This window comes from Argiope bruennichi, chromosome 7, assembly GCF_947563725.1.
Source record: "Argiope bruennichi chromosome 7, qqArgBrue1.1, whole genome shotgun sequence".
In the NCBI taxonomy this organism is placed as follows: domain Eukaryota; kingdom Metazoa; phylum Arthropoda; class Arachnida; order Araneae; family Araneidae; genus Argiope; species Argiope bruennichi.
In genome coordinates, this window is record NC_079157.1 from 123483160 (window position 1) to 123501310 (window position 18151).

Genomic DNA, 18151 nt, shown 5'->3' on the forward strand with positions numbered 1-18151 from the left:
TAGAAATCATTTCAATGAATTCAAAAAGATGATTTTTTGGTTTATGAGGACATGAATATAAATATGTTTCCGAAAACGTGGTAAAATTTTTAATTACTTTCAGCACATAATAGCTTTGCAAAATTGTATTTTCAACCCTCTTATTCATTAAAGATAAATATAAGAAATAATTGCAACTTGAACCTTGTTTGCACTTGAAATAAATGAATCTTAAGGCGAAATATTGAAATAGGCTCAATCTTCGCATTAAGTTCCATCAGTAGTAAATCATAATAATTTCTGTTTCGAAAAATTATCCTCTATTTATCACAACACACTGTGTGCTTATATTTTATTACTATGCACAGGTTTCATTTAAAATATAATTGGATAACAAAATCTTTCACACTTTTCGTGTAAGTATTCCATTCAGGATGCGTTAATTCGTAGTTGCTGATTCGTATTGGAAAATATCTTTATGCCTGTAAAATGCTTTTTGAATGTTTTTCTTTTTATATGCTACAAGGCCGTGGTGACCTGCTGGTAATGTCTTGGCTTCGGAATCGGGGCCTTCAGATTCGAGACCGAATTCCACTTAAGAACAGTCGTATAAGCGGGTCAGGTGTTCGTTAAATCCGTCGGGGTCAAACGTCCTCCCGCTAGTGTGATATGGAAGTTTGGAGAGGGAGTGCCAGCTCAGATGACTTTCTTGTCATCTGATCGCGGTTCTGAATTACAAGGGCCGTCTAATAGCTCTAATGATGCTTTAAAACCTGCGTTAATATATCTAAAACTAAAATCTATGTTGGAAAATTTTAAAAGTTGGTAAATCATGACATGAGGACGAATGAAGTAATAAAACGTCCCTGATTAATTGGTTGGCGAGGGTTTTCAACTTTTTGTACTAACTTGATTCCTCGCAGTTTTCTATTTCTTCTGCACAACCCCCACTCACTTTTCCCACTATTCATAATATTTATCACCCATGTTTTTGAAATTATTTTTGTGAATTTTTATCTGTAAAATCTGTGCATTCATGCAACTGCATTTTTTATGTCCTTCTTTCCCAATATCGTTTAGTGCGGAGGTGAAAAACCTCTGAGTTCAAGTACTCCATTAATCGTCACTTCAATGACTACTCCAAATCGACTCCTCACCATTTCTCAATTTCTGAAGCGTAGTAGATTAAGCTCAGAAAATAATCCCTTAAAATTTTGGAGTAGTACTTTCAACTATATAAATGATTGATTAATTTTATTTTCTTATTTAAACTAAACTAAAACGCTATATTGTTTAATTTAGGAATACCTACTTCCCTTTTTGAGACAATTCGATTAGTACACTAAGGCTTGGATCCCGCTATCCGATTATATCTATTACCTAAATCTATCAATCCGACTATTCAATGGACCGCGGTTGCCTGGTGGTACGGTCTCGGCTTCGGAACCATACAGTTTCAGGTTCGAGACCTGATTCCAACGAAGCACCGATGCGCAAGCTGGTCTGGTTTGGTTAATCGGTCGGGGTCAAACGTCTTCTCGCTGGTGGGGTGTAAAAGTTTGAAGAGGTGGGGTTCCAGCTCAAATGTCGTCCTCGTTATCTCACAGTGGTTGAAAATAACGAAATCCATCCCAAAATATCCCTAGTGTTGCTTTAAAACGGAACGTTAATAAAACTAAACTAAACTAAACCAAACCGACTATTCAATTTTCCTTCCAGACTTCCACTCCATATCAGCGGAAGGATATTTGACATCAGATTTAATTTGTAGTTGGGTCACATACAAGATGATTGTTTCATGGAATCGAGTTTAGAGGCTGAAACTTTTCTGCCTCAGTTCCACCCCTGTTTACACAGTAGAGCATAAGACACGTTCTGCTTATGATTCTATAATTAAACTTTATACTAAATGGATCAAAATATTTAAAATTACTTTACTGTTGGTTTTTGGAGAAAAATACAACTTTTATCCAACTCATGTGCATTTATTTATGTAACAGATACTTTTAATTCCAGATGACAAGCAATTGTAGTGATGCACATAATCAGGATTATAAAAACTGCCACATCCTCGGATTATGCCTCTTTCATAAAATCGAGCGAGAAAATATCGTAGTGATTTTCACTAGGGTATTCTCTCTTTTTGTATTTCGTACACGAAACACTTTATAAATCGAAGGAAAAAAAAACTCCAATAAACCATATTTTGCTTCGATTTTTTAAAATTTATAATGAATATTTATTTAAAAAAAACTACCGCGATTAATGTTCTTTAATCGCGGATTAAATTAAATGAACCAAACAACCTCATTAAATTAATCATTCATTTAATCCTTGATGTTTCTCTTGATTATCGAAAGAACATTTGTGTGGAAAGGAAAAAAGTTTTCTTAATCCTTCATTTTTCACTAAATCAAAAGATATCTAATTAAAACATTCTGTTTCTTTCTATTCCTAAATTAATTGTTCCTTTTTAAAAAGTTAATGAACAAGTGCCCACAATTTCGGTTCAAATTTCGCGGCTGCTATTAACAAACCGTCAACGCTCTTACGATTGGCGAAATTTGGCGCGGAGGGTGAAATCTAGACCAGCAACCCATCTTCTTTGAGAAAAGATTTCGGGTACAATATTCGCATTGTTTTCCTCGATTCCTGGCCGTCGCAGCTAAGAAGTCCGCAATCTCAGTGCCAAGGTGTCTCGGCGCCTTTGGACTTTCCAACCAGAATCGGAAAAGAAACTAAGAAGAAAAAAAAGCGAGCTTTTATTGTATACATCCTCCAAGTATAAGATTTTCTTTTCTTTTTTTTCCTCTGCGTCCGTTTTGTACGATGTGAATAAAATGTATATATTTCATTCTTGCTTCTTGGTAGAGTTGGCGATGGATTGGCGGCGACAGTGTTTCCGACTTGGGGGTACCGTTATCTAGGACTTTCTTTCTCACAGTTGTGGGTGCTCGTATGCATATTTGGAAAAGGACGAAGAAAAGAAATGAATGAAATGGAGAAGGGGGGGGGCTGTAGATTTCGTTCTAGCGTCTCGATGGGAAAACCCATGGGCCATCCATTGGCACTGTCGTGTGAAATAGTGTCTTGATACGCTGTTGTACAATTATTGCACATTAAGAAAAAAATATTATGCAACTAAGAATCTGCTCAAGATAAATTCAGTTACACCTGCCCATTGATGCAAATAATAGGTACTCAGCATTTCCCCAAAATAATAACTAGCTATAAATAATATGGAGAACCTTATTTTCTATTCTCTACTAGTGAATCGGGGGGGGGGGGGTAGTAATAATCTAACTATATATGAAATGTTTAATGTATTTTAAGAACTTGATTAGCATCTCTTGTTACACGTCCTATAAATAATTCTCTTAACCCCTTCCCGTAAAATGACAAGTATAGCTCGTCATTGAATTTTCATGCCATCACGATGACCAGCTACACTCATCTTGTGACTAAAGTTACTGTTGAATATGATAATAAATTTGGTTTAAAATTCTACTGTATTGAATTTGGCAGCACTTTTATTACTTTTGTTGATATCATAAATCTCCATCGCATAGTGTTTATTGTTATAATTTCTTGATGCAAGTCACGGCCAAATTGTTGTTAGTCAGTAGGATTTCATTCGTATAAACATTCAGAGTGAACATTAGTTCGGCCAATATATATTTTTACGCAAGGAAAAATGTGTTGTGAAATAAACACTCTAATGGATAAGAGTAGTTCAGATTATGAAGATCAAAATGATTAGAGGGATTCTGAAAACTCAGAAGAAATAAGCATACATTTACCTGATACTGATATTGAAATTCATGATAGTGAAATATTATCAAGAAAACGAATATACACTAGGAGACTAATAAGTTGTTCTAGTGAATGTTCTGGAATCGTAGACACACCATCAGAAGAAGGGAAGGAAATAGATAATGTGCCTGAAATAAAGAAATTTACGGGAGTGCCTGGCGTAAACGCTCTGATTTTGGAAAATCTAAATGCTAATCCGAAGTCATTAGAGGTTTTTGAAGAAGCGTTGAATACGAATTACAATAATATTCATATCACTAATGTAATTTTAATTAACAATATGTACGAATTATAAAATGAAATGAAATTAAATAAAAATTAAATGGTTATTTCATGCACAAATTTTCTTTATTAAATCTCACCGCAAGGGATTAATAAAGCTTGTGTTCAAAGATTTTTCTTGAAATTGGAACCTATGCCAAAATAATTCTCTCATACTATAGCATGGCCACACGAAGGCTAATATAGGACAGACAAAGTAACTTTGAACATGATCATATGAAAATGGCACCTCATTTGGTAACTGACTTTCCGAACTTTCATATCACACCAACGGGAAATATTAAGTAAGATGCAACTTGCATGCTTACGCTACGGATCTTAAGTAGGTAAAAAGTATCGTACCTGTGATCTCTCATGACTTTGTCTGGCCAAAGGACCCCGAAACAGATAAAAGATAACACATGTATTTTTGGTAATTTCAAGATCTTCTATTGTTCTAAAAGCGTTACATTCTAAGCAGAAAACGCCTATTTTATATCCCTTATTTCATACTTTTAAAAAAAATCTGTGTTCCGATTTTAAATATAAAGTCCCAAAAACATCAACATTTTTACGTATGACTCTCTACTTAAAAGATGAGTTAGTTTTTTTAAAAAAACACCATCTGAAAATTCCATTTTCTAATTCTTTCTAAGAATCATCATTGAGTAATCCTTTCTCTATGTTAACTGAATTTTAAGACTTACTGAATTTTGTATAGATATGGAAAGGAATTAAACTCTCAAATTTGTTGGGGCACTCCCAATTTTCGAGTTCCTTACTGGGTATAAATAAATAGTAACAAGTAAAATAATACTGAATAAAATATACTGAGCACGTCTATTTTTTCTCTCAATTATCTCGCATAATGCAGTACGTTTTGTGTTAAATTTCGTAGCTTAGTAAAGTAAATAGCTTTTGAATTTTAATATTTCCTCTTTTATTTATTGAGTCTTACAATGGATACAAATCTGCAGTTTGGTTGTAAAGAATATCATTTAAGTAGCTTATTTCATTTTAGAGCTAAGACATTCTTATATATATGAATAGACAGATGGACACACAGTCAACTTGAAATTTTATCCATGAGTTTAACGAGCAAAATTGCCTGCCAAATTTCATTCCATCCATCTATATGGCAATTTTTGCATTATCATGTACATTTACAGAGCAGACAATACGAAATATTAAAATCAGTGAAATCCCTGATCAATTCAAATGGGCATGGAGTGTTAGAAACGAATGTAATAAATAAGTGTGAATCGATTTTATTTATATTTTATCGACTTATAAATGTTTCCGAAAGAAAAAGATAAATTATATTACGAAAAGCAAGAATAAACAAAATTACTCATATAAAGTAATTCAGTCAAAGAGTATTTATAGACAAAATACAAAATAATATGCAACACGAAGAATACATGCAAAAACAAAAAGGATTTGAAAACGCTTTGCACCTAACCAGTTAACTGTTTCGACTTGACTTCTTCAGAAAGTGCGCATCCGAATTGTGTCGCAAAAAAGGAAGCGATGACGAGTACACTCGCCAAATACAGAGTCTGTGTAATACGAAATTATGTTGTAATGAAATGACTTTTGTATTTTTTATTTCAATAATGACATTTATTTATTTACTTAAACTAACGTACATTTTTTGCATATGAACGAAAAGAAAAACAAATTATCATCTTAACTTGCTATTAGAGAATGGTAATTGAGCAAAGCATGGTACAAAATCTTAGTACTCATCTTGGGTTTTATTACCACTTATTGAATAGTCTAAAATAATTTATGGTTGCCTCATTGCTTCTGTGGTGACTAAATAATACAGCGATACATTTAAGAAAAACAATTCATGTTATATGCGGGTTTCTTTTTATAATAATTATTAATATCTTTCATTTTTTCCTTTGGTATCGACTTGGCCCCAAAATATTTTAAACATTTCGAAATTTACGAATGTGTTTGAGCTTTTACTAAAATTGTAATTCAAATTGCAAATTGCCACTACTTATTATTCCTAAAGACTAAACCCATGTTAACGAAAAAGGTTGTACTTTTTCCATGACGAGTCTACTCGTCAAAAACGGTTAACTGGTTCACGTTAGAAGAATATCAAACTTAAGTATAAACAGAACATAAGCTTAGTACTAATTAAAATATGAATGCACTTGCATTAATATGCAAATGGAATAATTATGAAATTTAAACAAAATTCTGGACACTGAGTAGCCTCAATTTTTTTAGACGTATTTTACGCTTCCTTTCCTGGATTTCGTCCCAAAATTTGATAAGGATCTAAATCTCTAAAATTTTGATGAAAAGCCCAAATAATGAATTTCATCTTTCTTTCTTGCTTTAAACATTTGTTAGTTATCAAGCTTAAAGAGTAGACTCGATTCCGTAAATAATTTTTTCGGATAAATCCAAAATAAAAAAAAAAGATTCTTAAAAATGGAATACTTTTTGAAGGTTACAGTGATTTATCTCAACACATTTTCCAAGTAAAATAAAAAAAATAACAACTATATTGTAGTCAAATTTAAAATTTCGAGTCTGTTATATCATCGTAGATCTTGCAAACTCTACTTCTTCCTGTATATCTATCTTAGTAATCTGCAGTAGTGACAAGGGCGCAATCCAATATGAATTATTTAAGGCAGATGGAGACAGATGGAGCCTTGCAGCTTGACTGTTAGGCTCATTAAATTGGCTCATATTTTGAATGAAGTATTTATAATGGACATAGAGATGAAGACGGGCTATTTGTAAATTTCCAGAAATCGACCTAATCAACATATTTTACCATACTAGGAAGCAGTTAAAACATCACGTGAGCTACCTACTCCATGCCATTGGTTAATCAGTATTTATCCATCAATTAAAGAAAATTAGCTATGTGATCTAAAGCAGGGATGGGCTAACTTACTATTTAATAATAAGTTCGGAATATTTATTTACCTACATAACTACAAACAACAATAATAACCACAAATAGAATAAATGACGCATTTAATTTCAAACAATTCAAAATACATTTAAAAAAATTATTTTCATCTAAAGTTAGTTCTTGTAGTTAGTAAACTACTAAGTGTATACACTGTCCGCCAATTTTGAATATCTCGGCATATAATTGCTAACTGATAATCTTGCACTAGTCTAAAAGGTCGTCTGTGGAACGGGAACGATACATTGTCTAAATGATATTCATAGTTGAAAATGCAGATTCACACAGATAGATTAAAACCAAAGAACGATGTTAAATGATATGAAACATTTTTTTTTTAAGTTAAGATACTTTACTTCGTCCATTAGATTCCAAAAGTTATTCTTAGGTTCTGAACTGGGTGCTTTCAAAATTGTCATTTTGAAGGAGAAGAACTTCATTTTCCTCAATTGATACAGAGAATATATAATTTCTATTTTCGGTTATTTCTTCCACATCAACATTGCCAGATGGGTAACACAGGAATGTAACAATTGGTTTCTTTTAGTATGCTCTTCTTAGATCTTAGTAAAAGCGGGCACCCTAAAATCTCTTGGTAGTCGATCGACTGAATGCTCACTCCTGATTTACAGTATCAAAGCCATATTATAATACAAACTACGCAAACGGAAAGAGAGTGAATATGTGTTTGTCTAAATGAATGTTGTTATACAAGATTTATAAGTTAAATGTCACTATAAATTCTACAGATATTGTTTCTTCAGGTTTAAATTTTTATAACAATGCTAATTTATATAACTAGCGTTCTTCGAAATGAAATTACTTTCACATAAAAATATATCACGTGAATATAATAATATCAAATATAATTATTTTCACGTTTTCGAAAAATATTGTAACATCAAAAATAATTGCATTATAAATCATAATAGACAATTCTTTTATCATTTCCATTTCTTATTTTAATTAATATGATGAAAGCACCAAATAACTTTTAAACCCTTTAGATTTTCGAAAACATTGTGTAGCAAGCCTTTTCTAAAAATTTCGGGCGCAAATTTTTCTATAGATACTTAATATTTTTCAAAAATGATACAAAATGTAAGCCAGCATTTCAAGTGGTAATTGGATGCAAATAATAATCTGTGTAGCATTTTTCTTTTAAAACTATACTAAAGATAAAATAATCTTTATAATATAGGATACTATAATTTTGCATTAATAAAACATTATATTTATGTCTTTGGAAATATTACATCTATGAATTCGTTATTCATCATTATGCACAATTAAGAACAAAAATAAATTTATTTTATATTATGTTTTCTGAACAGTCCGTTGAGGGCCTTGATATTTTTTTTTTGAACATACCTATACTTCACAAGATTAGTGAAAAAAAAATATGCTGAAAATCTCTTTAGAAGTTTGGATTTTTATAGCATAAAACTTAATTATGCAGAGAAGCATTTTTAGAATGAAATTTGTAATAGTTGATATATTTGAGTAATTACGTGTGTATGTGTATATTTGCCTATTTGCGTGTATGCGTGCGTGCAGAGATATATATTTTATCTACATACATACGATTAAAACATAGTAAATGAAAACGGAATATTTTTATTAATCTTAAGGTGAAATTTCTCCTTGTTATAGCCAAATCATCATATTTTGCAAATCATTAAAATTGGCAAATTATTATGAAGGCATCATCTGAATTACGCCGTTATTTCACTAACATTTATCAATCGATAAGTAGGCACATTAGCGAACAATGAGTGTTAACAAGTAAGTGGTGGTAAGTATTATGAAGTATAAATAAATGTGAAACATGATATTCTATTACTAGTTTAGTCGAATTGTATTTACTCGTGGGAAAAAACGTACAGCAATAATTTTACTGGCGTAAGTTGTTAAACTGACTGTCTAAAAGTGGTTTCTAAATTTTCACCCCGATATATTACCGGGGGTTGAGGGTGAAAGTTTTAATGACGGTTTTCCGGGTTTACAAAATATATATGTAGATCTAAGGATGAAATTTTAAATTAAAAAAAAATTGTATGTATTAAAAATACCAAAACAATGAAGCGTTTGAACATTCTACTTGCTTAATTAGAAAGAGTAGATTTTAAAATTATCAGATAAAAAGAGTAGATTAGTACAATTTTGAAAGAATTTTTTAAAAAAATCGGAGCATAAGTTTTACAGTTCCATTTACATGCTTGTTATATAAAAAGGAATATTTGGTTAAAATTTCAGATTCATATCGACATTATTTATTTATTTATACTATTTACTTTTTAAAAAAAATTCACCCTTGTAGGAAAAAATAAGGTAATCCAAAAAGGCCTATATGTACTTTTCCGTCAGTCAAAACTCGCAAACTGGAAGAAAAAGTATTTTATTCTAAAAGTGTTATTCGACGGTAGCATAATAATTGATCTTCAAAAAATGCAGTGGAAATTAAATTTGGATATAAAAGAATTAAATTGAAAAACGCTTGTTATTAAATTTGAAACTTTGTAACAACTGATTCTTGGAAAACATTAAAAAGTAATGTTTGTAAACTTAAAGTCATCGGCCAGTGAATCTAGGCTTGACAACGGAGATGGAATGTAAATTTCAAATTTCATTTTTACTACTTTTTGTTTTAAATCAACTATATCTGTGAGATGGTAGAGCAAGATTTTTAGAATTTTTTTTTCAGTCCCCGAATTTTGACTAATAAAGTACTTAAGGGAATTTTTCATCAACCTGCTTTTTATTTTCAAAAAATTATATAGAAATGAATGGTAAATTTTTATCAATTATTCCTTTCTATATAATATATATTTATCGGAATTCCAAAATTTTCCCTCAAGTTTAAAAAACAAACAATACAAATAAATATATGTTGCTTTATTCTTTAACTATAAAACTTTACGATGGTATGTAATATTTTTGATCTTTATTTATGTAGTGCAAATTTTAAAAAGGTTGAGAATCACTTTTCCATCATAGGGCCGAAACCAGAAATTACAAAAAGAATATTTCACCTTATGATAGTGAAAATTATGTTTAGACATGGAAGATTTTCTGAATATTTCTACAGATTCGGAAGGATGCAAGACAACACAAGTATATGTGGGGAAATAGGCTCGGTTCAGCACCACAGAACAGAGTGTGTCGGACTCAAAGAAATTAGAGGAAGAGTCCTTATGGATAGTAATTTTAACATAATATTACAATACCCTGGAAATTTAAAAATATTAAAATAAATGACGGGAAAGATTTCTAGCTTTTTACCAACAGTTTGAAAATTCTTTGAAATTTTGTTGGTCGTTGTTTTTTTGTGCAAAAATTTGAATAGTTATTGAGCATGGCAGCCAGTTCCAATAAGCCCTGTTTATACGGCTTAGTTCTGTGGAATGACTGGTTTTAATTAAAAAAAAGACAAAATTCCACAAGGTGGAACGAATGAAAATGCCATAATGACATTTCGAAAATGAGTTAAGTTATTCTATTAATCGTGAGAAAAATGTCGTTTGGTTTAGTAGTATAAGATGATGGCACAAAATGCTTTTTTTTTTCATTTTTAATTTTACTATACATACAAACTTTCTTGAATTAATGCGTATAATCAGCCTTCCAGCAACATCGTACAGTAAATGAATACTCCACCAACGAATAAGTTTCTAACATGATTTGCATATGATATTGTTATAAAACAGCGATTCAAATGCAAAATATTTATAAGTAACGACCCATCAAGGAACTGATTCACCATGTGCGAGAAATTTGAACAAATTTAGATAGATGTGTTGTGCTCCTTTAGAATAAGATGTAGTAATTTTAAATATCTATCGATTCAATCTTTTTTGTATTTATTTCAAATCGGAATGCAGATTTCAAAGATTCAACAGTTAGAAACAGAAATCAATATTTTTTATTTCTATTCAACAATTATAATTATAGATAAATCTATAGTAAAAATTTGATATTTAAGTTTATTCCTATCGCTACGCGTTTAGCGACGATTCACAAATAGATTATGATAATTTATTAATAAACTAGAAAAGGACAATGATGTTTGAAAGAAAAAAGTAAGTGAACAATGAAGATTATTCTTGAAGAATATTAATGAGAGACATCAGGAATTTTTACATCTTGTTTCGTTTCTTAAGTACGCCTTAGTACCAAAAGGTGCATCTCTAATCCCGGCAGCCGTCTGTAATTGGAAAATTGTTAGAAATTTATGTAACATTACCTCCATGAGAAAAAATTACGAAAGAGGCACCTGAATGCAACAGAAGAATTTCTACGCTTGTTGTTGTTGTTGTTGTAAGGGTTCGGTCAATCCGGATTGCTTCATTAAATTCTTCCACAAATTTACAGTACTGAAGCAGCTATGTGATATTTGATACAACTATATCAAAATGTATAACTGTCAATATATGTAATTAACTTTGATGCAACCATGGTCAAAATCTCGAACGCTATATCTGAAAAAACTTATCTTTGTTCAAAATGGTACGAAATATCATTAAATTGGTTTCTCTTTCTCTAAACGAAAATCCACTGCTCACTGTCCATCAGCAATATAAAACTTTGAAGGACATGATGTTAAAAAGTGTCATTTTTTAACCAACTGTTTGAAAGTGTTTGGATTTCTGTTGTTTTGAAACGAAATATTTTGGAGAAATATTAAGAATTTTGTGGAGGTTTTCTTTAAGTGATGTCCTGTTCCATGTTTAATAGGAAGATAGGTATACGGGAAGATGAGGAGGAAGGCCAATGATTGACCGTTTTGTAATTAGGTGCTGATTGCCTCGAAGGAGATGTCAGTTTAGTGAATCGGTCAGTGTTGTGGACGGACTATACTAAAGATAGCTGTCGGCCACAACAAATCCTGTCGATACTGCTACTTTCACTGGTGGCGGGGTGGTCGGCTGTACACAAGAAGACCATCAGCAATATAATGGTGACACCATTCTGTCCCATAACATCAGAGGGAGGACATTTGATCCTAGATAGATATGACATGCCCACATACACAATGATTTTTCAGCGGTAGCGACTTTAATTCTTGCGTTACAGTGTACGCTCAGCAGGAGTAATATCATTGGTCATGACACCGCTTTAATAAGTGTGCCCCTTGTACTTAGGTTAAATATTTGTCATTAAAAGTTTTCTTACCTCGAGCATATTGTTGGAAAGTGATTCGCGTCCAATAGAGTGAAGTCCACTTCGAAATCGTTGTGTGTTTATTTTATGGAGAAAAATAAACACAGAACGAAACAAACGATGACCATCATCATATGGAGTTCATAGACACAAACTAAAATTCCCGCAATATCTGGGATCGACGATCTAGCGGTATGCCTTTAATGCCGCTGGAGCCGACCCTCGTAAACACAGGTCACAAGTGCACACAAGAATCAAATGGTGCCATCTATATCAGGTGATCATAAGGAAAGGGTTAAAATGTGCGAAGGCAATTTTCCAGATGCTCATATTCGAGGAGAAGAACATAATAAAATGAAGCTCAGAGTTGGAGATGCTGATTATGATTGCTATGGGATTTTCTTATATACGTTTTTCTTACAAAAAGAGATGATATATATGTTGCAGTGAAAACCTGAAACCAGTCAAAATCCGAATTAGTTAGGTAAAATGCGTTTTATCACACAGCGCTAAGGAGAACCCGTTTTATTTTGTGTTTTGACTGATTTGTTAGACAATATTATTTGTGTCTATCCAAAATTATTGTATTAAACTATACTTAGTAAAACAATGTTTGAGGGACGTACAGTACTATTATTACAAATTACTTCTTTCGACGTGGCAAACTGCTGCGGTACTTATAATAGCAAGGAGAACCATTTTTCATACAGATACGTCTCTTTGAAGAACAATCTTTTTCACAAGAATAGCGGACGAACCTTTGTCCGTTTCTACAGGTCCTTTTCTTACTGCTGTTCCCTGCGAAATTTGTTGAATCATTACTCGTTTTTGAGTCAAGAAAATTTGCAACGATACGTCGAATTCATATCTGAAAATCAGTGAATATGATAAACTTTTGTATTAAACTTGTACCTTGATTAGCTGTAGTCTGTACAATAATTTTGGATCGATACAAATAATGTTGTGCAACAAATCAGTCAAAACACGAATAAAACGGGTAATCCCTAGTGCTGTCTGTTAGAACGCGTTTTCCCTAATTAATTCGGGATATTTCTAGCGCTGTTACTTAAAACGCTTTACCTTGTTAATTCGGGTTTTGACTGATGTCGCGTTTTTACTGTAACATATACATAAAGATAAATCGAGAGCCTAATACAGCCAAAACAGAAACCTGAAAATACTACCTTTTTCCTAACATACACACCACTTCTGAGGAAAAAAACGAACGATTAACCTGAGAGAAATATTGTGCTCCTATTGCAGAACTTTGCGTGAGACTGGTTCAAACCGGTGACTTCTCGGATCCAGATCAGCGACTTTGTCCACCGCTCTCTTCACATCTCTCGGATATCGATGCTGGCTGGGTTCCCAAAACAAGAGTGTAATCTAAGAGTGAGGATCATTGCTCTCGATTCATTTATTTTTTCAAACATTTCAATGGGAAGGTGGCAGTAGCCCTATTTTTTGCTGCAACCTTCAATGGTAGCTTTCAAATCCATATTTTTTTTTATTTCGCTTTGATATTAAAACAAGAGCCGGGCTGTTTGCAGTCATAGATGACCTTCGGCGATATCAAACGCTTTATTTATAAACATCGCCTACACTTTGGAAATTTAAAAAAAAAAATTTAAATACAACATTCGGGTTGCTTTGACATAATCTTCAATGGAGGCGTTTTTTTTTCTTTTTCTTTTTATCTAAAATTTTTATGTTTGTCAACATTTAAACTGTCAACACGCATCTTATGAAGTGTTGTGTTTTCTGAAGTTAATTGCGAATGCTTTAAAAAAAATCTACAAGTATACGTTTTCTTCCATATGCATGAAATTTACGGAGAAAAGGCATTGTAATCACCGAAACTCAACTTTTTGATTGATTTCGACATTTGTGGCATCTCTCGATTCCGCCTGCGTGTAAAGTTAAATCGATAGTGTTCTCCCCAAAACATACTCTCTAATAAGTGATTTTGTGTTTTCCCCAGCCGATTGAAACGAAAATTTGATACAGAATAACTCGCATGCTCTCTAATAAAGCTTTCATACAGAACTTTCTCGCATGCTCTCTAATAACAGTGATTTTGTGTTTTGCCCAACCGATTAAAACAAAAATTTGATACAGAACTACAATTGCAGCCACAAAATCACATATCAAATGTGATATGTTTAAGTCCTTGCGTTTTTCAGTCATCGCGTTTACAAGCTTCTAAAAGAATATTCAAACCCTCATTGGATTTGGATCAAAATTTGATAGGTATTAACAAATAGATATTAAATTCATGCACCGAATTTTATTCATCTAGCTCTCCTCACTACGAAGTTAACATGATAACTTACATTCGAACAGACAGACTTCGTCTGAATGGATTTTGCTAAAAATTTGGTGTAAAGACCATAAACCAAGTTTTATCTATCTCAGAGCTTTCTTTGCGTTGTCTGTCTATGACAAAAACAACAACAAAAAATAATCGTTAAAATCTCGAGTTAAATTAAATTTGATATCCGTGTACAAAAGTTGTAAATTTGTATAAAACTTTCCAACCAGTTCCTCAAGGGAAAAAATGTGTCCGTCTTTCCATTACTACAACATGATAAACCGAAATCGAGACTGACTTGTTGAAAGGAATTTGGCATTACATGAAACTAATTACAGGCAAACTAATGACTAATTACAAAATTACATGAAATTAAACGATATATAAGGTATTGTTTTGGGTAAAAATATTTTTCAAGTCTATTATATATTATCTTGGTGCAAAATAATTTTTCGTTTCAATTTCTTTCTTTTATTTCTGTTATTTGTTTCCTACATCATCTGCTACTCCCTGATTTTTGTTTGTTTCCGTACTTTGAACCACCGAAAAAATGAGTCTTAGAAGCTCTTAGGATTTAGGATTCTATTTTTCTCTTCTTTTTGTTGTTATGGTAAGAATTATTACTATGTTATAGTATGGTTAAGTTCCTTCCTATTTTGTCTCGACGTTACTATTCCTTTCTTTATGATGTTCTCGGGTCTGATCGAAAAAACTTTACCCTAGGTCTTTCCTTTTAATAAGAAAGGAATAGGGACTTAAAAGACTTTACATACTGATTACGATAGTTTAAATATATGTGGATATTATAGAGAATATCACATGAACGATTCCTCTTAAAAATGAAAAAAATTGTGCTTTAATTATTTAAAATATCATTGGCAAAAAATTATGGAAAACGCATCAGTTTCGTTCAGGTTTTTATCTGCATATATAAAAGGCTAACGAAATAGCGCAGAAATCACTGTTATTACTTATTGTAGAATGGTAATAGTTCAATGTTAACAAACCACAGTGCAAATTTATTATTGAAAATTTTTACAGTTGTAATTCATTCAATATTTTGTTTATTTATTTAATAGAGATACAAAATATTATTAGAAACTTCGGGAGAGAGCTGGCTGTGTCCACAAAAACTCAGAGGAAAGACGATGTAAATGGTAAACGCAATAGAAAAAAGCGCCGAAAAAGTTTAATAGAAGGCGAAAGTACGTTTAACAGGCGCTAAATGGGTAATCACTGTGATTTGCCTATGGACACTGATCTTCATATCTTCCGAAATGATAATCTTACAAAAATTGTGTTTGCATCCATTCAAATTTTAAAAATAAACTCTTTTCTACAATGATATGATTTTCATTTCTGTGCAGTTTTTTTCACTCTCATTTTAAAATTCATTTTCATACACATTCTGTAATAATGTTGTTAATCCTTTCATGACTCTTCGGCTCAATCGGCTGTGTAAGTTCTTTTTTTGTTTCAAACAATGTGTGCAGGAGCTAAAAATGAGTTTTCACCAAAAAAGTTTTATTTTTACATACTAAACTCCTCGTTCAAAACAGAAACGCCCCCCCCCCCCGTATAGAGTTTGAATGGCTGGTTGGGTCTGATGAGTACGGAAAGAGTTAATGCCATGATGAAATAAACTCACATAAAACAATCAATTGCGTGTTTTTGCCAGTAATGACCTCCGAATTAGGAATTTTATTTCCGATTTTATTTCCTAGCATATACAGTTTTTGATTTGCTCTCGCAATAATTTGTTGTAAACGGAATCAACGAAATGAATGTTTTTCAATCGTATCAAGTAACGAAATGAAATTCAGAAAAAAAGTAATTAAATTTTAATCATCAGTTATCTAGCAAAAAAAGTGAGTTGTCAAAGTCAGCAAATTTAAATCTATGTTAATCGTCAATTATCTAGGAGAAAAAGTTTGTTGTCAAAGTGGGCTCATTTAATATCTTTAGGTATAGTTAATTTTTGAAGTTGGGAATACCACCTTTGGCGAGAAAAAAAATGGATCCCAGAATGGCGAGTGTACATTTTGTGTTTCGACTCCTCATCTTTTCAGAAACGCTGCCTTGATTGAGAACTAGACATCTGTATAATCTACTAGACAACACAGATTTTTGATTAAATCTTTCAGAAAAATCTATAGAATATAAGAAAGAAGAAATTTCAGGTAAGGAAGAAAAACCCTATTTTCATGTTAATTTGAATTTATTCCAAATGAACAGATCATTTAAAACACACTTTTGATCCCATTTTATTTATTGAAATAAAGTTTTAATGAAAATTATTTTTGAAATGATTCCATTAGTCACAGATTAAAGAATGTCATGATTTTTCTCTGTTAGTCGGAATATAAAATTAATTTTTACTATTATAAACAGTCTTTGTCGATTTTAATATAAATATCTTAATTTAAAAAAAATCTAATCTAAAATGAGAAATAAATAAAAAATAATCCAAAAATTAAAAGAAATTTCGATTAAAGTCATGCTTTGCAACCAAAGATTTTTTTAATGGCCTAGTGGCTTAAAGCATGTTGTGGAGTTTGAATCAGAGGAAGAAGACTGTTGATTCTATCTTTTTTGTGCTCTTAACCAGGGTTATAAAAAAACTGATAGATTGATATGCATGAATGACGCTTTAGGGCTAGATGACTGATGAACGTTTACCTGGTTTTCCTTCTCAAAGGAAAAATATAAATGCGTTCCAGCTCCCCCAAGAAGGCAATCTAACTCTATATACCAGACTTAATGTCAAACTTTTATATCATGTTAATATCTAGGTGCAACATGGTCACTTTAATCAACAGAATTTTTTTAAATCTTTTTTATACGTCCTCGGATCTTGTTTAGACACAAACTGGATCAAGTGGGAATAGTCGACGACAAAAAATTCCCTCATTTCAGAATCAATGCAATTCAACCGTGAATGAAAGATTAATCGCATTTTTTAAGTTTTTCATGGCGGTCTTTTAGAGGGAGCTTCTAAATGCAGTAGTGATTCAAAACGCATAGAAATCTGCAGACCACTAAGCGAAAAATTCAACCAGGTGTGTACATACCCATCTTCAATTTAGGAAGATGAATCTTACAGAAGACATGAAATACTCATACGGAAAAAAATCTCGAACTTCTCCACCCCACACGAAGAATTTTTGAAAATGAGGGAGATAAAAATGCATTTTGAGATCTTTTAATTATGTTATGTGCTTTTTTTATATATGTTTACGAGTGCCGTCCATAAACCACGCTCGCTACACTCATGTACCACCGTTTTCAAACGACTGAAATGCAGAAATAACATTACTTTTTTACTTCCTCATGTATGAATTATAGAGAAAGTATCGTGATCATCAAAAATTGAATCTCGTATCAAAATAGTCGAACACGAGATTATGCTGAATCTTCTCATTTCAAATCTCCCACACTTATGGTAGCGCGTGTGACAAAGATAACTCAAAAACGCTTTGAATAATACGGATGAAATTTGGTATAAGGTCTTTACACTAAATTTGTAGAGTTCTGCCAAAGTTTGAGCAAAATCTGTTCAGAGTAATTCTGTCTGTCCGGCTGTTCGGATATAAGTTAACACAATAACTACAAAACGAAAACAGCTCTATAGATAAAATTCGGCATTCAGATTTAACATTTATAGCATACATCTATCACAT